Raw genomic sequence first — 22261 nt, 5'->3', positions numbered from 1 at the left:
GCTATAGAAAATTTAACTTTAAAACCAAGAGAGATAGCGCTTGGTCGTCTTCGACAAAGTTGTAGAGGAGAGTATTTGTATAAATTTTGTAGAAACCATGTTATCTCTTTCGCTCACAGTAATCGAGTTAAGAAACGTTTTCTATGATGGACTCCATAAATTCTAATTTTTACTTATAACTTTTTTTTCTAATTTTTTTCATTAACAATGTTCGAAGATATTTTTTATCTAAACGAAACACAAAACTTTCCCGAGGAGATAAAATAACTGTGAATACTTTCTAAAGAATTATAACTGATTTTGATTTTATTTTTGTCTTTTTTTAAAACTTTTTAACTTTTTTTTTAAACACTAGGGACAAAAATTGTAATTATATCATAAATTATTCTGATTCTGATCCTAAAAACGTTTAATGACTCCAGCGAATGAAAGAGATAAGATGTCTTCTGCAAAATTGATAAAAGTACTCTATTCTACAACTTTATCAAAGACAGCCAAGCGTTATCTTTTTTGGTTCAAAAGTTAAATTTTCTATAGCCTACTATGATCAATTATTTTAAAATATACTATTGCCAATATGGACAGTTTTGACTCCAAATAATTAAATACCTCAAACGCGGTTTTGAATCATTGCCTCCCCCAATTTATTTTGTGGTGCGGTTTGAATATTTCCTTACTTTTCTTGTACTGTGCCTTGTATTTTAAGAGCTTTTTGCCGCAGATCGTCTTCTTGTTCATTCTTGGGTTTTTTTTCTCTTTCTCCTCTCCAGGTGTCTTTTTTAAATTAGAATACTTCTAATGATTCGATACAGGGGTCTAGTTTGAAAAATATCTGCTGGAATGGTTTACTTGTTTTTAAATGCGAATAACTTTTATTGCACTGAACGAATTCACTATTTTTTATAATCAATTCCATTATGGTGTTGTTAACAACGCCCCATTTTATATCGGCGAACGGTGGCTCACATATAGGAAATAAATGCAGCTGATGGTGACATGGCGAAGGCTCCCACGTCCCGTTACGCTCATACTCACTACACTCGGTCCATATCTGATATTTTTCTAGACGTACACTTCTAGAACTGATGCAGAAACTCCCAGATAAACTCAGAATTGTAATATCCTATCTAAAGCAGGCAAATTACAATATTGGCGACAAGTCTTTTATGAAGGACTACCGCTTTAAAATGCATGTTGCTCTTTTGATTTTGGTCCGATTTTAGCACAACTAGTTTCATTGTGTAGAGGAACGAAAGAACTTGGTTAGTGAATAAAATACATTTGGTAAATTTTCTTGGAACTATGACTTTTTAGTTTAAATATGTTTGAGGTGGTCAGATCAAAAATATTTTTTTTCACTAATGTATTCTGTACAAAGCTTTTTTCCTGATATGGAGGCGCATGGTGTTTTGTGTAAAATAAACAATCTACAGTCAACCAACACGTTATACAATGGATTTAAAGTAGTGTTCTTCATTTTTTATGATATTGATGGTATTGGTGAACAGTAACGGAAAATCTATCATGAAAATGGGATCATACTTTTAAGAAAGGTTCAATGACACTGTATGGAAAAATGCATTTAATATTTTACGACTTTTGACAACAAAAATGAGCTCAGCACCTCAAAATTTACTTAAATTGTGATTTTCAGCCAAATTAGGTAACATTTGAGGTTTTGTCCGACTTTTGTTTGAAGAACCGCCACTGTGCGCCGGCAGAAAATTCTTCACAAATCCTCACCTAGAGACAATCATTGAATCGTCGCCTAGAGGTAGAGATAACCATGCGATCACTATTCCCTTATACTTTTTTCAGGTGAATTATGTTACATAATTTCATTCACAGGTTAACAGAAAGCAGAATCCTTTTCTTTGAAACCAATTCGTTCAAAGCAGATAAAATTCCACCTTTTTGAGAATATTATATATTTTGATTTGAAGTACATTCGGGTAAATCGTTTTTGTTGAACATCGCCGGGGGAAAATTTCCTATATTTTAAATGAAATGTTTATGGTAAAATCACAGATAATCTGTGGTAAAATATAGTAAAAATATGAAATATCTCGATAAACATATGATTACGGCTTAAAAGCCAACTGTCAAAAATCTCTTTGAAAGGAAATTCCGGACAAACCGTTATTCGCCAATCACAGATCTTGGTAGTAAACGAAAGAGAAAAGTTTTCTCTTTCATTAACTGTTATGAACTGTGTTTAGCCAGTAACGGTTTGTCCGGAATTTCCTTTCAAAGAGAATTTTGACAGTTGGCTTTTAAGCCGTAATCATATGTTTGTCGAGCTATGATTTCTACTATCAGACAATCCATGAGACGTTTCTGATCAGCTGCAGGGATGCCATTATGCCAGATTTATCTGGCACATCCAGAGGTTTTGGCAGCTTCCAGACAAAAAGACAAATCTCTCATTCTGCCAGATTTTTAAGTTTTTGAAGCGGCTACATACACATTTTTGAAATTTGGGTAAAAATGTCCCAAATTTTACAAAAATCGATTGATGCACATTCTACGAAAACTATAATATATGCCAAATTTCGATGACTATGAGGTCGCCGTCAAGTGCCAGATTTTGCCAGATATTTTTAATTGAACTGCCAGATTTTCTTTGAAAAATAGTGGCAACCCTGATCAGCTGATTATTTCTTGTTTACTTATGTGGTTTTCGTTTGAGGCGAAACTGAGTCAGTTCCTAACCCTAACTGCTGTCAAAATGTATGAACTGACAGCGGTTGGGGTTAGAACCTGACTCAGTTTCAGGTTCAAGCGAAATCGCCATTATTCTGACGTTACTCCGAGGGGTGCTACGTCCAACAATATCGTTGATTCGATCCAACATCAAACGAATCGAACTAACGAAAGATGTTTGTCGGACAAGTTTTTCTGTTCGCAGGAGTAGACCTGTTGACAGAATCCACCGCTGTATTGTCAAACAAACGTCTAATGGATTGCCTAATTACTGACCAGATTATTACATTTTGGAATAACCTATTATTATGCACACCAATAATCTAACTTAACATGAAGCAGATTTGTTGCAAAATTTAAGTTCCAAAAAACGAAGCATTCAAAAAAACTGCATTTAACTGTATAACACTATGAAGGTCACTGTTGGGTACATTGCACAGCTTCCAAACAGCAGCCTTATCGAATGTCTGCCGAAATATGAAGCGAACAAATAACAAAGCCATTCACATCGGTGGTTGCAGAAGAAACAGGAAAGGAAATCAACCAGACAATAATCGAGAGTTGTTTAGCGTCTACATACATGTATTGTCAATTGCAAGGTAATCCCGCGTTTTGTTGAGTTATTGCTCTATTATGTTGTTTTTTTTCTCTTGAGATTCTTGAGAACCTAAACTTGACACCAGGTTTTTGGGTTTATCAAACGATGAAAGTGCGATGTGTTAAAGCATAAAATAGATGTTGGAAGCGAAACGAATATAGAATTCAGGTTAGAACCCAGGTTGAATTTTGCAGCTCAATGGTGATGGTTTGATTTATTTGACTCAAATTCAGTGTCGTGCAAAAAACGAAATGAAAATTACCTTAGAGTAAAAGAAACAAAACTAATCGTCGAAACGTTTGCTCCACTCGAACTGATGAGAATCAAATTGGCGCACAAGCCATAAGCGCGTGACTGAAGAATCAAGATGCGGTTTTTGGAATAGATTCGTGATACACAAAGAACGAAAGGCGAACAGGTTTGCTTGCGAAATAGATGTTCATTTTTTGTCTGCTTTGTCCTTTTGGTTATTTAAAGGGTAAGCATACCAATCATCTCTTTGTTTCAAAAATCGACAAAACTGCTCAGCTGCATCTGTCATGTGCATCATGCATGGCACAAACTTTTAGATTTCCAGACTGTTCCAGTCTGTTAAGGTCTGCTAAGTCGGTTTTAAATGTGTTATCGACCCCATTCAAAGCAGACAGAGGTCGATTATGCCAGACAAAAAACAAGACGAGTTTGAACAAAATAATGCGCAGGTTTCTCGAGTAATTTAACATAAGGGCGTATAAGTCAACAGAGTACACTGAAAAAAACTTTACCCATTTTATGAATACAAATTGCCCATTTTCGGAAATTATTCAAGATGTCAAAAAGGGCACTTCTTTGTTTCTAACGATGGGTACTTTTTATCCATTTCACAACTACTCGATGAGGTAATGCCAATGGGTATGTTGATCCTAATAATGAGCGAAAAATTCTTTAAAAATCATTTCAAGCGAGTTAACCTGCAAACTATGGATCGTAGTGGAACCTGCAAACTATCGGCTCGTAGCGGAACCCGTGGCGGAATCAGAACATTTCGGCAATGCTCCGAAAACAACGGTAGTTTAAACTACTGAGGATGTTGCAAATATGCAATTTTGACTGCTCTCGAAGAACCAGCCAACAAAAAAAATCTATGAGGGACGAATATAAATGACACGATACCAAAAGTACACGTAATATTGGTGGAACTAAATGCGAATGTCAAAACCCTCCAGTATACACTCGCCGACCCGTAACGTATGTATTGTGACACTAATCATAACTGCTAGCTGACAAATATCATAAACACGGAAACTCTAGTCGGCATAACCGATTAAATAAAATATCTTTGATCTGTTTTCAAACATGAAACCATTTCAAACAACGAATCGCATACATCCTCGTTTATTTATTACAGACTCGTTAATGTCCCATCCACACGTTCGAACTTGGAAGCGCAAAAAAAACTGCACGCACAGATGTTGCACCCGATTCCCATCAGATGTACGTACAATAACATTTTCCCGCATACATATTTGCTGAGCTGTGGACTGTGGTTGCGGTTGCTGGTGCTGTTGATAGTATTATTTGCGACAAAATCTTGTTGTAGTTCAAAACAAAGAGCTGTACATTTCCAGCTGTTGGTGAGAGTGAGAGAACTCAATCGACCGATCCAACCCCACCGCCCCATCCCATAGAAGGGGAAGGTAGGTAGGTACCCAGTTGTTACCAGTTATTGAGCCAGCTACACACCCACATCGAACGGTGAATGCGTATTGGTTCCTGCTGACCGTTTGTGTTCCAAACCCAATTTTTGCGGCCGCAATCCCCCGTCCAGCTGATGTGGATGACGTCGTGCGCGGTTTGAACAAGGCTTTCAGCCAGTTTCCAGTTTCGGTTGGAGGTTTGAGTGAGTGTAGTTTTTGAAATGAATCGAAGCTCGATTGTGTTCCTAGGTTTTCTTGAAGCGGGTGTCGGGAACAGGATATTACGTATAAATGAATAATTGACGATTTTAAAGCAATCTGTTTGTTTATAATTCGAACTGAATTAGTTTGTTTGAGGCTCATTAGCGTACGGGAAACTCGGTTATGCTTGGGTTGTTAATAATACCGTACCAAACCAAATTCGGAACTGTACTGTTTTTAAGTGCCCTGAATGGGTGAATGTTTACAAAAGATTGTTGGTGTAGAATTATCGTAGAGATGTTTGTGTTGCTAAAGTTTGATACCTTTTATTTTGATTTTCAGACTGGCTGGAATTAGACTCAGCACGGCTAAGCTTACAATGTAGTGTATATATCGAAGGACAGGGTCGTAAAATCGACCAACAGTCTGGTGTTTTCTGTGCTGGCAGAATAAATTGTTGATATTTTGAGAGATAAATATAAATCGTCTGACTACAAAGTAGTTCGGAGAGTTTACGGATGCTCTGAATGTTTTCCGCGGTGCATATTGCTCAGTACAAGATATGAGAAGTGTCACAACCAATCCGAATAACATGTACAGTTCTCGACAAACATATGATTACGGCCTAAAAGCCAACTGTCAAAATCCACTTTGAATGGAAATTCCGAACAAACCGTTACACGCCAATCACAGATGTTGGTAGTAAATGAAAGAGAAAAGTTTTCTCTTTCATAAACTGTTCTGAACTGTGTTCGACTAGTAACGGTTTGTCTGGAATTTCCATTCAAAGTGGATTTTGACAGTTGGCTTTTAGGCCGTAATCATATGTTTGTCAAGAGTTGAAGCGTGAGAAAAAAAAGAATAAATCAATATTAAATCTTCAAAAGGGCTAATGAGATTTTTGTAAACAAACTTAGTTCGTTCATTATTTCGCAGCCGAGTTGAATTTCATGAAAAATACACATGAATCAACATCTTTACCCTTGGTAGAATCAATTTCAAATGTTTTCTGTGTTAAAATCATAACAAATTTAGAGAAATCAGCAAAACAAAAGTTTGTTTACAAATCTTATTAGCCCTATTCAAAAGTTGATATGGAAATATGTAGAAAAAGGAAAAAAAATACTTGTTGAAAACAACAGCTTCAAAATTGTTTGGGTTATTTGAGGAGTAAAATATTTAGGTACTAAAAATCTGCGATTGAGGTTAGAACCGTCTTAGAGTCTCGATGGCCTCTTTATGAATTGGAATAACTCTTACAGTTTTTGAAAGGAATTCTTGCATTAATGCAAATAATTATTTCTGGTTGATGTTGGATGTATTGAGGAGATAAATATTTCAATTTAATTCTCTAATATTGTTTATTAGGCAAAAGAGCAACGTGTGATGTAAGATACACTATTGATTAAAAGATTATTTTAGAGAATAACACCGAAATTTTGTTTGATTGCATTGAAAAAATCTTTCGATTGAATAATTTGTATGAAACAATTCATTAGTTCATAACTTCAATCTCCTGTAAATCACAAACATGAATCGATTTTCTAATTTTTTAACCCAAACCAGGCCATGTCTACTTCGAACATTCCGAAGATCCGTAAACTTCCCTGTGACTCGACGATATCGGAGTACCATTTGATTACACTGTCGTTATTGAGATTATCAACCACCCTAGTTCCAAAATAGTAATCTATCTGGTGATCTTCAAAATTCTAGAAAGCTTTTAAAACTTCAAGAAATTTTAAGGAAATTTTGATTAGTTTTGAAAAGTTCAATGAAGTCCAGCAAAGTTGTATAAGCCTAAAGAAAGCTTTATGACATTTCGAAAAGCTTTATATGCTTTAGAAGTTATCTACTCTAAAAAGGAATCAGTTCCAAACTTCAGCGAAGTTATCAAAACATGATTGAAGTTCTATGTAACGTTGGGAAGTTCTGTGAAATTTTGCGAGATTCACTAAAGCAAAAAACTTTAGGGAAGTACTTAAAATGTTAAGAAAATTGTGTGGAGCATTATGAACTTCAACATTAGGCGATCATCAATTAAATTCGGTGCCCGCGAAAGAGCGAACTTCAGGGAACGCCCGGATAGTCCACAAACTCCAAGGAAAGAACAGTGAACTTCAGGGATACATGACAATGGAGCTCTGCTGACTTTAGGAAAGTTCTGTGCACTCGGAGAGAAGTGCATTAAATTCCGAAAAGGATCTTGTGGAAATTTGTGGAAAGTTGAGCGAATTGTGGGAATGCTCTATAAGCTTCAAAAAAGCTTAGCCTGCTTTAGCATAATTCTACAAAATATTTAGGTACAGAAAATCTAAAATTCTGAAATGTGCCGAAAGCTTCAAGAAAGTTCAGAAATTTTTGAAGTAGTTTTTCAAACTTCGGGGAAATATTTTGAACCTCAGGGAAGATCAGCACACTTAAGATTTACAATCGTCTACGATAATCAGCTAAATTTGCAATTGCTCTGCACATCTCAGAGAAAATTGGGCCTCATTGGATCCATTCTACGAATTTCAGCGAAGTTTTACGCACTCCAGAGAATAATGTGAAGCTAAAGCTAAAGCTAAGCAAACTTCCGTAAAATTGACGGAACTTTTGTGAACCTTGCAGAACGTGCCTTACAACTGCAGAACTTTTGTAAAGTCGGCAGAACTCCCCTAAAGTTCTTATAAATTTGATCAAATTAGCAGAACATTCATGCAATTTGTAAAGTTTTCCTAAATCTCGCCGAGCTTTCATATGCTTCGAAGAATTTTCCTCGAAATTTTTTTTCGTAAGATCTTCCTTGCAATACGTAGAAATATGAAGATCTTATCAGTTATACGCTATATACGAGTTCACTAACGGGTCGAAAGAAACAATCATTCGATTGAAAATATCCCGATTGGTACTATTCCTTGAATTTAAATTTGACAGTTACTGCGAAAGATATTATGAAACAATTCCTGAAACATTTACTGACATATTTTAAAAAGTTGAAACGGGAGCGTGCACAGAGTAATTGATAAATCGGTAACCATGTACACAGCTCATCTAGGTTCGATTCCCAACCCCGCACATTGGTAGAGTACTACTGAAGATTTTGCTAACGGTATGGGAAAAACTGCTTTTTTCGTTTTCAAAGATGGCCGTCTTTCTCAGTTGAACCTCGATGGAGGAATAGGTTTTAATCTCTCTTTAAGCGCTTTAGCTAATTGCCAGAAAGGCCGAGTCATTCGGAAGACGCTTCAGTACCCTATCGCGGATATTTTTTCTAATTTTAAAACGATTCGATAAGTTTTGATAAGATAGGTAAGTAATAATGTCTGGAACATAATCGGATTGTCATGACAGCACTTGGGCTGTTAATTTAAATCTAATGATATGCAACGTAATCAACCATCATCATTCATTGACTCTTCAGTATACCAGTTTTAATATAGAGAATGGTTTGGAAATCGGTGAGTGTTTGAGTATTTCTGGCAACCATTAATATAATAATATAAAATAATTAGTGACGTAACAGATATTCAAATAAATTCAGTAGAGGACACGAATAGGGTGACGATAAAAATGCAGCTATTTTCACGTGCATGCGATATGTTGTCGCTATGTTGAGTACTCTTCAATACAATGGTCACAAAATTTTGATTTAAGGGGGTATATCCTCAGATAAAACAAATAACTTTCTCAAACTGTGACTACCGATGGGAAGTTTGAAACTTTTTCGAAGATGCAAAATGTCTATCTCTTATGAGGAAATATTGTAGGGTGAAACAAGGGTAAAAATCGAGATACTCTCTTGAAAAAAGTTTTTTTACTGTTACTTTTTCGTTTGATTTTTGACATGTTTACAATGTTGTAAAAAGTGGTAGGTGCTCAAAACACATTGTTTTGCGGAGTATACATCTCATTAACATTTCTTTTCAAGTATTTTTGACAATTATTTTGAATAAATACCTCCTTAAATCGTAATTTGTCACCACTGAACAATATTTTTAAAGCGATAAAAAACATGATCGAAATTATGCTATATTTCACCCAAAGGAGGAAAATTTGGTTATCACCAAAATTTCTCACTAGGGTGAAAAATTGTTGGTAAAACCAGTCTTTGCACTTGAGGGCACAAATCCTTATTTCTTACACAGTTGCGTTTCGGCTTCGCCTAATCAGAAACCGACACTAACTTTTTGTCGGAAGAGATTAGCGCCGGCTTGCAAAGACTGGTTTTACCAACCAATTTTCACCCTAGCGAGAAATTTTGGTGTTTACCAAATTTTCCTCCTTAGGGTGAAATATTGCATAGTGCTTTCGCATAGGCCTGATAAGCCAAGACAAGTTTAGGCTTCACTGTGTCTCATCGGCATAAAAAGAATTTCTGCTCGGACGGGACATCACGTTTGATCAGTCGTTCAATTGAAACACAAAGTGTGTTTTAGTTTTACTGTATCGATTTTGTTGGCTATTTTCGGCAAGTTTGAGACTAAGAGAAACGAAAGCAATGAAATTGAAAGACGGATAGGTATTCTAGAGCGAATCAGTTATAAACTTAGAACGGAAAACTAGAACTAGGCAGGCTCATATGGGCATGATAGAAAGGAAATGTGTTTTAAGGGATTTGCGTCAAGCCGGCGCTAATATATTCCGACACAAAATTAGTGTCGGTTTCTGATGAGGCGAAGCCGAAACGCAACTGTGTAAGACAAGAGGCCATATTATGGTAGTCAACATAAGAATTTTATTTGTACCAAAATGACCGAAATTTGTACTAAATAGTGACGAGGAGCACTTTAGTTGGCATCAAATCAGCAAAAGTATTCATTGTTTTCTTATGTTAACTGCTACTGCTGCTTGCTGATGATATTTCAAGCGATTTTGACGTTGTCAAACTGACCCCCATCGATCGGTGGAAAAAACGATGTTGCCTATTGTCAAACTCTGTATGTAAAGATAGGGAAGTCAAATACCTGGTGTAAGATGATCGAAATTGTTTTGACATAAAAACAAGATTTTTGAGCTATACTGCCCTTGTAAGCGAAAGTGACGTAAACGTCATCGAGTATATTTTTCAGGAAATCAATTTTTGTCTTGCATGGTAGGGGTCAAAGAATGCTTTCGTCACTTTGACTTTCGCATTGAAAAGTCATTTTTTATTTTTATTTGTAGTCGCTTGCATTGAAAAATGCGGATTTTCGAAGCGAACTTGAAAATACGTAAATGTGAAATTTGACCAAAGTGGCGTTTACGTCACTTTGGCATACAAGGGCAGTATAGTGTCTTCAGCAAAGTTTGTATGTTAAATATTTTCCATTTTATAGAATTATTAGTTTAGTGATTAATCCCCCTGAAGCTGACATTTTTGGTCAATCATGAAAATTGAAAAAAAACTTTTAAGCAAAGTTGTAAGAAATAGAAAAAGAAAAGTACTCCATCAGAGTGCATTTTACCGAATTCTCCGAGCATCATTTTTGTGCTTCCTTAACTTTTCGACTGAGGACACATTTTCCCAATTTTTTTTTAGTTTCGCTGTGATTTCGCACTTTATAATCATCACATCCAAAGCTATGCTAAGTCTCTTTCCACATGGATAATGGATTGCGCCAGAATACATTGTGATGCGAATATCATTAAGTATTTTAGATCAATTGACATTTTGCCTGTATTCTTGTCGATTCACGGTCCATTCTGCAATCCTTTGGAGATTGTTTTCGTACTGATTAGGAAAAAAAATTGTGCGTAGCCAGCCAGCAGGTAAATATTCGCTTTCGCAATGAGGTTTGTGATGCACTTAACCAATTCAGGATTTATCCTTGTTTAAAACTGTTTTAGCACTGTGGGTACTACGCTGAAGAAAAGTTTACAAGTTTCCAAAAATATTGGTTTGAATATTGTACGTAAATTGGACTGGAAATGAAATGTCTCTGTTTAATTCATAAAACTAAAATCAATACATAAAAGCATTATGATATTACTACAAAACGACAATATTTAGATAAAGTTTGCAGTAATCTTTTGTAGCTCTGATGATCATCGTCAATGCAACCGGTCAAATGGAAAATGAAACTGCGACGCAATGTTTCGATACATTGCGCAACACCTTGCAACAATATTAGAACTATCGAAACCAAATATTTGTATGTAATACTTTTGTCAATATTTTGTCTGTGCAGGGTGATTCGCCTCTTTTCCGGGTTAAAGAAATTTCTTTAGAATAATCTCTAACCCTCTGTGCGGGATTGGGAATCTAACCCAAGTAAGCTGCGTACAAGGCAATCGATTTACTAACTACGCTATGCCCGCCCTCATCTACCTAATTTTTATGTTTTAAAAAAAAATCTTTTACCTAATGGTTGTTGATTGAACTTGCATACATCGTTGCAGAAATACTTCGATATTTCAACGGGAGGATTTACAGCATGTCTCATACTTTCACGTTTGTTTGCTTTTGCCGAGTTAATGTAATTAGCCTAGGAGCTGTGAAAGCCCTCCAAGTGCGAATATTTTCGGCGCAATTCATTCGTCGACATTGACTCATACCGTGTCGAGTTCGCCCCAGTTTGGACTGGATTTTTTGGAGTGACTAAGTGCTTCCGTACTTATTGAATTTGAGCTCTGTAGAAGATCCGGTGTCAAGGCTTTTTTAGTAGTTTTTTTTCTTTGCTTGAATCTGTAGCGTTATGAAATTGTTGCTTATCCGATCACTTTGGATTACCTTTCTTAAAAATAACCAATTGTTTTGCCAAATCATTCCTCGCTTCCCAAAGATTTTTAATCATCTCCTCGACCAAATTACTACAAATTTCTTCTATGATGGTTTTCCTCGGACAAAGTTAATTGCGAAAGTGGCGCTGATAAAATATTCACCTTTGTATGAGTATATGGCTGCTTTCGTTACAACTTCCAATTGGGTCATTGAATGAAGAATAAATTATCCTTTTATTTTATAAAACGATAGAGCTCATTTTTCTACCTTTAAAACTTCAGAATGATTTTTAATTGATTTTCTAAAAAAATGTAAACACGTCCTCGTTTGAAGATATCAATCTTACTTGACAGTGAATTTAGCCACGTGGGTTAGCATTTATGACAGCTATCCCAGCAGGATAGGAATCAACACGCTCATTCAAAACTACTCAAAATTTGAGTTTCCACTACTCAATTTTAAAAACCGGGGCAAACTGTCAAAAAATGAGTATCGATTTGAGTAGAATGGACCGAACTTTTGAGTAACCATGAGATTATCAACTATTTGAGTGAAAAAAAAATTACTGGCGCACGAAGTGGAACAGCCCGCACAAAGAAATTGAAAATAGATTCAAATGTTGATTCAACAGCAAAAGAATCAACGAGGAGACATTCGGAAAACTAAAAGGTAAGTTTTTTTAAGTATGGTTTCTTTTTTAAAATAACATACTTTATTATTTTGCAGATCCAGTAGCACGAGATCCTATTTACAGGAAAAAGGAGAAAGAACCTCGGAATACATTTATAAGCATCGTATTAACAACTAGAGATGCAGGTAAGTGGAATTTTATATACAGATTAATGCGTTTGTTAGTATTATTAAAAATACAGATCGGTTAAATTTCATATTTTGTCTTTGCGTAAAAAGTACTCAAAATTGACATTTTGTACCCGAACTCAAAACTGAGTAAGTGAGGAAAACTCAATTTTTGACCATGTGCACTTTTTATAGAATTAAGTGGCTGGTCACTCACTTTTGAGTTATTTTCAATGAGCGTGAAGGTGATTCAATGGAAGGTGTGGTCGTGATAGCTCAATTTTATAAAATAATTTTTATTTGATATTTAGCGTCAAAAAAAGTTCGATTACGTATCTTTAACGTCAGCCGCATCGAAAAAAAAAAATCAAAAACAGCATATTGCACATTCACTAACGTTCAAAACCTGTCTTCTTTTCCTTCATTAATGGATCATAATCCATCGCAATGTATTCCAGCAAATTCGTCTCATCATCATCTCGTCTCGTCTCGCTGGAACGTCGTTAAGTAGATATGCGAACTAACTACATTATTGTTAATGGCAGCTTACCTCTTGTGGGAATTCATTGTATTTATTTGAAGAAAAACACTAGTATTTTTAAAGCCCAATTTGAAACTTGATGAAGTGTTGTTATTCGACACGTTTACGTTTAAAATTTTTAAAAGATTGGTCTCGCTGACAGCAACAACGTGATAGCGCCATTCATACACTGAACGCAAAATAAAACAAAAATGCAATGTCAAACTTGAGGCTAATGTCAAATCGATTGAGCCTATATTTTGGTTTAATTTCCGTATGTACAATTATTTGAGTAGGAGTATTCATCTATCATAACTATCGACCCATCTTAGGATTAAAGAGTATATGATTGGTTAATATTCTTTCGCTGGTGTGAATTACTGCATTTTTAATGTCACCGTAGTCGTGTCTTGTGCTTAACTCTTCAATTTTACTACTAGACGAATCACATAGTTCCAAAGTTTTGCCCGTGCAGTTGAAACTCTTCTTACATCGCTTGCATCCTCGAAATCATTCTAGGGCAACTTACAGCCCATCAATTTTGTAGCAATGCCTATTTCGAAGCCGGACATAGCAGAGAGATGGAAAATAGATAACAAATACAATAACTCTTTTGATAATGACATTCGGTAATGTCACGCATTTTAAGCACTCAGTTTCAGCAGAGTATATCCCTTTATTCAATTGGTATATGTAAAATGGTACGTATTGTTTAGAGATCAGACACGAAAACTTAATGGAACATAACATAGGATATCTAACTGATGTTTAATTCAGAACACACTGACACTTTTTTGCTTATTTGTTATTTGCCTCGATGTTTACTATTTACACAGCTGATGGTAGGACCTTCATTAAAGTATCTTAGGCAATCCACAAGATTTTTTTTGGTTTCAGCGGTAGATTTTATCAACAAATTTGTTTTGCTCTCCTCCTGCGAAAAGAAAAACTCGTCCGATAAACAGCTTTCATTATTTCGATTCGTTTGATGTTGGATAGAATCAATAAATTTGGCGGGCCCACTGGTCAGAACGTCAGAAGAGATCAAGAAATAATTAGCTAATCAGAAACGGTCCATGGATTACCTAATCGATGCACAACGAAGGTCTTTTGGGTTGTAAAGTTTGTAATTACCTAACTTGTAGCGGGGATAAAATTTCTAAATTATTTGTCCCAAAATTCGTTGCAGTTAAACAGGAGTAAACAAGAGGTAGATTCATTTTGATCGGAGAAGGAAAGCCAACATTAAGTGCTGGAACATAGATCGCCTTCAAACAACTAGATAACCACAGTAACACGTAATCGCAAGAATAATCGAAAACTGAAACAAAATACTCAAAATGATTATGAATCCGTCAAATCCGACCGTTCCCTCGTCTCTTGCTTATAACCCATCACCAATTTCGACTTTTTTCAGTAATTTTTATGATACACGTAAAAACATTCCCAGACAAACTTTATGTACTTGCTCTCCGCTTCAACACCACGGTGACTATTCGAAACCATTGTTCTGATTGCATCAACCGTTCTGTTCCGCCAGCTTTCGCAAATCATCCCTAGCTGTTCGCTACAAATGCATGCTACTATGAGGCTTCTTGCTTGGTCACTCGCTATGCTTTTGTTTTGGACATATCCAAAGCAGCAGCAACACACGAAGCTCCGTTACTTCGTCATCATGTTTTCATCTCTTTGTTTTGCGCCTAGTCGCGAACCTAGACATAATCCAGCTGGTTTCACTGTACGCACATATACCTGCACGGGGAAAATCATGGCTGTCTCCGTACACTCACCCCTGCACACTGTCTCGCTGTTGGAACTCACGGCAACAGTGCCACCACCCTCGCTTTCCAATATTGCCGAGACCCTGTACGCTATAGAGAAGATGGACCAGCAAACAACAATTCAGCCAATGTTTTGCTTACAATCCAATCATCCATACTGGCCCAGCAGGCGCTGTGTAGTTGTAATTTCCTTCGACTTGGTTGGTACTAATACACGTTTTTGACTAAAATGTATTGGTGTCACAACTGACAAGTAGAAAATGACTTGAAGAAAAAAACAGATTGGATGAAGGACAAAGAGACGATAAGTGGACCCAGGAATGAAAATTTAGCAAATCTGGCTTTCCGTGCATATCCAGTAATCTATCCGATAAGTTTTATTTTTGCATAGTAAATGTTACTGTATACTAAATGAAATCGCCAAATCTTTTCCTACGACATAGAATTTTCCTCCCCTCCCAACAGAGGCCATTTTTGTGCAAATTCTAGATTTAAAAAAAGTTTTCAACACTCGCTAAAAATAGAGGAAAAAATTAAAACTGATACTCACTCTTACTGTGCACCCAACATTCATATTTTTTCTCTGTTGTTCCTAAGAAAAAGGCAGCGAAAAAGATGATATTGATCAAAACAAAAACTGCGTCATCGTTTTGTTCAGGTTGATTTTTTTCCTTGGGAAGAAAATTGGCCTCCTTCTGGGTGCTATTAGCACAGCTTAGCACTCTAATCGTAGTTTTCCACACTGTACAGGCACTGTTTTCCTTAACAAAAAAACTTCACACACTGGCCTCCAGAAAAAAAACAGGGAATACCAATGGCGTTCCGATTTTCTGCTAATCCACTTTTCTTTCTCTACGTTTCCGTCAAGGGCACCTCCCTTGTTTGCAAACGGCTGCGTTCCTCCTGAGCTCTGGTCACCTACACCGTCTCGAAACGGTTACCTATTCACATCCGAGCACCAAACTCGTCTACCAGACGAAGCCTAGATGACTTCCTGCTTCAGGACGCCCACGGAAGTGCCTTCACAGAAGTGGTCTTAGATTTTTTTCTTCTTGGATATCTGGATAAAAAGACAACAACTAGTGAAAAACTCCTTCGCTGCTCTGTGGAACAAAAGCCTCTGAAGCATCGGAGCTCGCTCCCCGATCGTTCTCTGTTTGTAGCGAACGGCTCAGATGATGGTGGAACTCTCTGTTCTTCCCTCTCGCAGGCACGCTCAAACCACTCATTCGTCCCTTCCGATCTACCGACTGACTTGACGAATCGATTTGCAATCCCATACGCGAGCGCGCTCTCTCTGTCTCTCTTTCTCTCCCTCCTAGCTGCACTCTCTTATTCTGAAAATGTTATATTACTTCACACACACAGCTGTTTTACCATTACAAATCAGAACGCCTTATTGGAATATAGTTGGTGATACTCGTAATAAATAAAGACGCAAATCTAATTCAAAATTTGCATGTGAAATCGTTTTTAAATAACGAATCAAAAGTGCATTTGACGAAGAAACAGCATAAACATCAGATATGCATGCTATATGTCAATTTTGTTCAATGCTAAGTTGACATAAGTAAAGCCTAATAATTCTGAAAATTGTTTTTCCGTGCAATAAAATCAATTGATCAAACTCGTTGGAAGTTACGTCCATCAACACGGATCAAATATTACGAATTTATGTATGCCTATTAGAGTGGCTCACAGTTGCACAGTATTTTTTTAGTTCCTTTTGTGGTCCTAAATGCATGTGCAAAATTTGGTATCGGTTGGTTGCTTCCCTGGTTCGCGCATTGCGTTCAAAGTTTGTATCGGATTTTATATGAGGAAATCAATTATTTTGCATTTACATTTGCAGCTTTACAAAACTATAGTTCAAACCTTGGTTAACAACTTTGTCGAAGACGGTAGCTAGCTACGAGTTTTCAAAAAATAGTTATAACGATTTTAAAACTTGTGGTTCAATCCAAATGCAGAAATTTATTATTTTTTCCAACACAGTCATTCCACACCGACATCGACATTGAATTCATCGCATAGCCCTAAGACAAGACGTGACAATAGGGGGGGGGCGTTTTTGTTCCAATTTTATGTCAGAATGGTCCAGCTCCTGATTGGTTGATTCTGACTTTTTGCACCGCAATGTTACTGCAGGGATAGCAAAATGATGTTTGGCAGTGTTGCTATATTTATAGGAAAAGATTGTCATTACTTTTGACGAAAAAAAATATTTTCGTTAAAAGAGTAAAAATGACTAAATTGTACTGAAATTGTGCGGCAAAGTGAAACAAGTATTTATCATGTATTTACCGTATACGTGGTTTATTAGCTTTAACAAAAATAAGACAGAAGCTACACTATGTCTAAAACTATTCAAAAAATGGCTTCATCAAACCTTACTAAACACCCATGACTTGGAAAAACGGTGCCCTTCATCAATATAATGGATTCAAGATACAAAATATTGCCGGCATAAAATAAATTAACAAGAACCCAATTTCATTAATAAAAATAGCAACACTGTTCGGAAAATTCCGGCAGGGTGAAAATATGCGAAAAGAATGCCGAAGGAAAAATAAGAAGCCGGTCACGTCTTGTCTAAGGCATAGACTTTGTACCTTTGAATGAAATATTCAAAATGAATTGCAGAATAGTCAGAAAATGAAAAGAAGAGGGGGGTTGTGTACTCACCAGTCCCCCTTTTAGATAGTTTAGTGCTGAAAAACGTCACATGTCGAGCCACTCTAATGCCTATACTGCCTATGATCGAAAATCAGTCCCATAAAGTTTGGAAATCCCATAGAAAACGGGACAAATTTGCGTTCATGGGCAGTATAGGTTGGCAACCTGGAACAGATCTCCAAAATGTACGAGAAATGTAAAATGTAGGCTTTACTCTAACATAGCAATGAAAACTTTTTTGTATTCGATTATTTTAGGAAAGTATTTGCTGACTCAACCCATTGTAACCCGAGGTTTTCTAAAGTGGCCAAATGAAGCAACAGGTGCAAAATGGGAGAGGGAGAGTAAGCTGAAATATGACGAAGTGAAGAAAAATTAGGGGTGGGTAATGTTCGGGACATAACCGTGATGTTGACGTAGGATTATTCGTTGGTGTTGATAATATTATTAAAATTCTGCTTGTATGTCTTTCCAACTTGCACATTAAGTTTGATTTACCGGGTTCAGTAAACATTTTTCTATGGATTTCAATAGTATTCCATTCGTTAATCAATTCAGTAAAACAGTTTTATGACCGAGTTCTCCACATAACTATATATAAACTTCTGTCAATAAGAGTATTTATAAAATTTTCGGTAAATTTCTGCCAATGAAAGCTAAAAAATGCTGACTAGTTCAGTAACAAAAAAAAATAAATTTGGTGAATGTAAAACGGTCAGGATTTTTTAACGTTATGCTGAAAACTAGTACACAGCATAAGTGTCCTACGTCAGCACGCCGGTACTGTCCTGGACATTACCTACCCCTTTTGGGAAATAACAAATTTACGTTTCCCAATGGATGGATGTGTATGAGTAAATGTGAACTATGACCAATAAATCGCTATTAATAAAATTCCTATAAAAAATTGGTTCAGAAAAGTGACCCTTGTTAAAAAATACCGCCGTTTCTTAATGTTTAGCAGCTGAAGTTTCCGAGTTATTTTCAACGTCGTTTATTGCCGCTGTACTAAACAGGATAAAAAGATTTTTGCGCAATCAGTTAGGGAATGCTCTATACAATTGCGTAATGTAGAGGATACGATTACCACAAATTACGATGAAAATGAATTTGTGAAAGCAGTCATGGCTGTAATTTGATGATGTACTACATCTGAGACAAATAAATCCAATTGTCTATAAGAAAAGTTTCCCAGTTTGCGTTTCAGAGTCGTAGAAGCCAAACGCAATTTTTTTATGGTGGCCCGCTTCGTTAGTACTTAGAAGAAACGCTCTCGCTAGCAGTAGCCAGCGAAAAGCGCTCTCAAAATTGCCTCAGCCACGAGATGTTAAGAAGCAGCACAGTTACTATCTAAAGTAAAAATTCTCCAAGCATCAGTGAGCGTATAAACGTCGTAGAAGTCACAAGCATTTTACCGCCTGTGACCCGCTCTGTTAGTTCCTTGACGAAACGTTAAGAATCCGCCCTGTTACTGGCAAGGAAATGGCGAACTGTGAAAATATTCACAATAAACGGTGAACAACAAAACCATTCTAGTAATGAAGTAGGAGTAGTATTTTGGTAAATACCATCCTTCTCATTGGGTTCATTGTTTTCTATTATAATTTCCAAAAAAGTGCGATAAAATAAATATACATTTTGGAATGGATGTGTATGCGTGACTGAAGGTATGACTATGACTGTCCAATGGAGCGGGACACGGTTATATTAAAAAACAATAATATTTTTCTCCGAGCAACTTTCTGGGTTCTATATGGGCCCTAGAACAACTGTGCAAATTCTAAGCTTGATCGTTGAAACTATAGGTTTAAGCCCACGGTTTAAAGTTTACATGGGATTTAGTATGGGGAAGTTGACTTCCACAAAATAATTCCTTTAGGAGTCGCCCATTCCATCTTGAAAATACATCAATGTGTGATTTTTATTTATAATTTACCGAGGAATCAAAGTCCCCAAGACTACGAAACGATCTGACGGTTGTAGAAGAAGTTATTGTACGTTTCATTGGAAACGAGCCATTCAATCATTTTGATATGTGACAAATTAAATTGGCGCTTTTGATAATAAATGCTCAAAAGCGTCGAAAAATATGTATTACTCAAGTTTAATATGTGATAATTATTTACTTTCACTGAATTTGTCAATAAAACTGACTGAAAATTGTTCTTCTAAAGTTAGTATGTTTTATTTACACTAAGGGTTTTACACAAAATTGCACCACCTTTTATTAAAGTGTCATTCATCCCGTAAGAAATACATTGCGACGAATCGTGCGTAGGATAGCGCTACGAATCTTGCTGCGACGAAAAATAATCGTCGCGTCTTCTTTGGAAAAGCACGGACAATATTTGTGCAAAAACCTCTGAAGATTAATGGAAATTTCAATTTTCATAGCATCACTGCTGTTGACGTTCAAATTAAATACATAATTTTCAACTTTCTCTTATTATGTACACAATTTCATCCCTTAAACTCTTGCGAAGTACCACAGTTCAGATCATTTTTTTAAATTTTAAATATATTTGACGCGGTTCAATGCATTAGCACAACTGAGCCGTGGATCTTTCGTGTTTTTACAGTATGTAAAAATATAAAAATATATGATTACAGCCTATTCGTCGGGTCTTGTTGACGCATCTTACTGCTGCGTGTTGAGATCCTCTTCCTGGGTGGTGGAATATTCGGTCCGTCTTCTCTCATGCTTTCGTTTATGTCCATGTCGTCATCGGTACTGCATTTATGTTGCTCACGGTTGGATGTTCCTATTTGTTGTACCGATGCAGCTTCTCAATTGGCGGCACTAACAACGCTGAATCCCTCTGGATAAAGACTCGACACGTTTATCGTTTGTTTTGTTTACCATTCATCTGTCAGTGTCATTCCAATCGAGCACGAGACCTGTCAATGGCCCTCGTTCCAGAAGGATTCGAAACGATTTTCTTCGTATTTATTGTTTTTTTGGACATGTCTCGTGCTCGATTGGTATGACACTTACAGATAAATAAGAAGAATAAGATAGAGATGGCGAGTCTATTCATAGGGATTCAGCGGCTTTAGGCGGCACTACTCGTGTGTTCTGCATTTATGTCTTATTGCATTAAAAGTAGTTTTTGAACTATGTGAACAAGTTTTACATAGCAAACAAGGTATCGGTAGCAAGCATAGAACAATTTCCTTTCGATTTATGAAACAAGATTAGCAGTTCGTTAGAAAGTTATTAACGTTCAAAGTGTACGTAACGCTTCCGTTTTGAAAATGTTGAAATGATGCCCAGTATAGTAGACAGATGCAAAAATTAAAAAAAAACAATTTATTACGTACTACGGTTAGAAAGGCGACATGGGCGCGGGGAGAGAAAAAATCAATTTTGTTGTGATTGTTGCGTAACGTAATTTATGCATGGTACCTAATTATTTTTGTTAGCTTGCCTATTTTCACCCTATTTTTACTATCACCGTACCCATTTCAAGACGTTGATCATATAAACTCCATATCAACTTTTGAATAGGGCTAATAAGATTTGTAAACAAACTTTCGTTTTGCTGATATCTCTTAATTTATTATAGTTTCAACGCAGAAAGTATTTGAAATTTATTCTACCAATGGTAAAGATTGATTCATGTGATTTTTTTTTATGAAATTCAACTTGGTAGCGGAATGATGAGCTAAATAAGTTTGTTTACAAAAATCTCATTAGCCCTTTTGAAGGATTAATATTGAACTAGCCTAGAAGTTTTTCAGTGAAATAAGTTTGTTTTTCAAAACTCCTTTTTCCACCAAACCGCTATTTTTCCACACAAACCACTATTTATATGAACCATAGATGTTTAACATGTTTTCGTCACTACCAATTCATGTATCTACATGCAAGTACGCTCGTGTGCACTGGGCACCACAAGTAAGAATGAAACGGCAGCAGTTGTTTTTGTTTGGTGTTTACACATTCCCTTCTCATCGGGCCGATTCATTCGCGTAACGATTCCAAATTTTTTTCTCTCGCTCAATACGCTCAATACACCGAGCCTCATTCACTAACGCAATAACATTCACTCACATTTTCCCACTTGCATGTCCTTCTGATTTGAATTTTTCCACACCACACGCATATTCAAGCAAACCCATTCTAAAATCCGGTCATGTTGAAAAAGTTGCAAACAAATGTTCACCATGCTAGTATTAGGCTCTGTTTAGCACGCATCATATGACTAGGTATAGGTTTTGATTTTTACATAATCTAAACCATCAATCACTGAAATCAACTGCAGTGCCCGTTAAGCCCAAGCTTCACTTCGCCCTATGCCAACACTCACACCTCGCACTTTCCTATTCTCAGGCTTTTCCTGGAAATCGTCAATTTTCCTACAATTCCTCACCTTACAGTAGGCTGGCTTTTAGTTTGTCATACGCACTCTTTTCTTGGCAAAACCGATTACGAACAAAATAAGATTGTTTACAACTGCAATTGAAGATCGATAGATGGACTTGGCGTGAATGGAAATGATCTATTTTGCTTTAAAGTTTGAAACCAATGTAGCACTCGGAGGAAAAGTCTTTCATTTTTGCTATCATTCATACTAATGCTTGAATTGGATTGTGATTCTACGAAGGAAACTGAGTTGCTTA

At 36.4% G+C, this 22261-nt stretch overlaps 1 protein-coding gene across 6 annotated transcripts in view; it reads right to left on the bottom strand.

Annotated features, from left to right (window-relative positions):
* Positions 1 to 22210, bottom strand: part of LOC131679443 (breast carcinoma-amplified sequence 3 homolog) — a 54394-nt gene extending 32184 nt beyond the window's left edge. For 3 of the 6 annotated variants that reach the window (XR_009303837.1, XM_058960176.1, XM_058960202.1), the window contains exon 1: positions 15513 to 16179. The gene's annotated coding sequence lies outside the window, so the exon portion shown is untranslated. Of the gene's footprint in view, positions 1 to 15512; positions 16181 to 22011 lie in introns of those variants that run through there. The other 3 variants (XM_058960189.1, XM_058960195.1, XM_058960180.1) reach the window with 2 other exon arrangements.
* Positions 22211 to 22261: the final 51 nt, after the last annotated feature.

This window comes from Topomyia yanbarensis, chromosome 1, assembly GCF_030247195.1.
Source record: "Topomyia yanbarensis strain Yona2022 chromosome 1, ASM3024719v1, whole genome shotgun sequence".
NCBI classification, from domain to species: Eukaryota; Metazoa; Arthropoda; class Insecta; order Diptera; family Culicidae; genus Topomyia; species Topomyia yanbarensis.
This window is presented reverse-complemented; position numbering and strand designations above follow the sequence as displayed.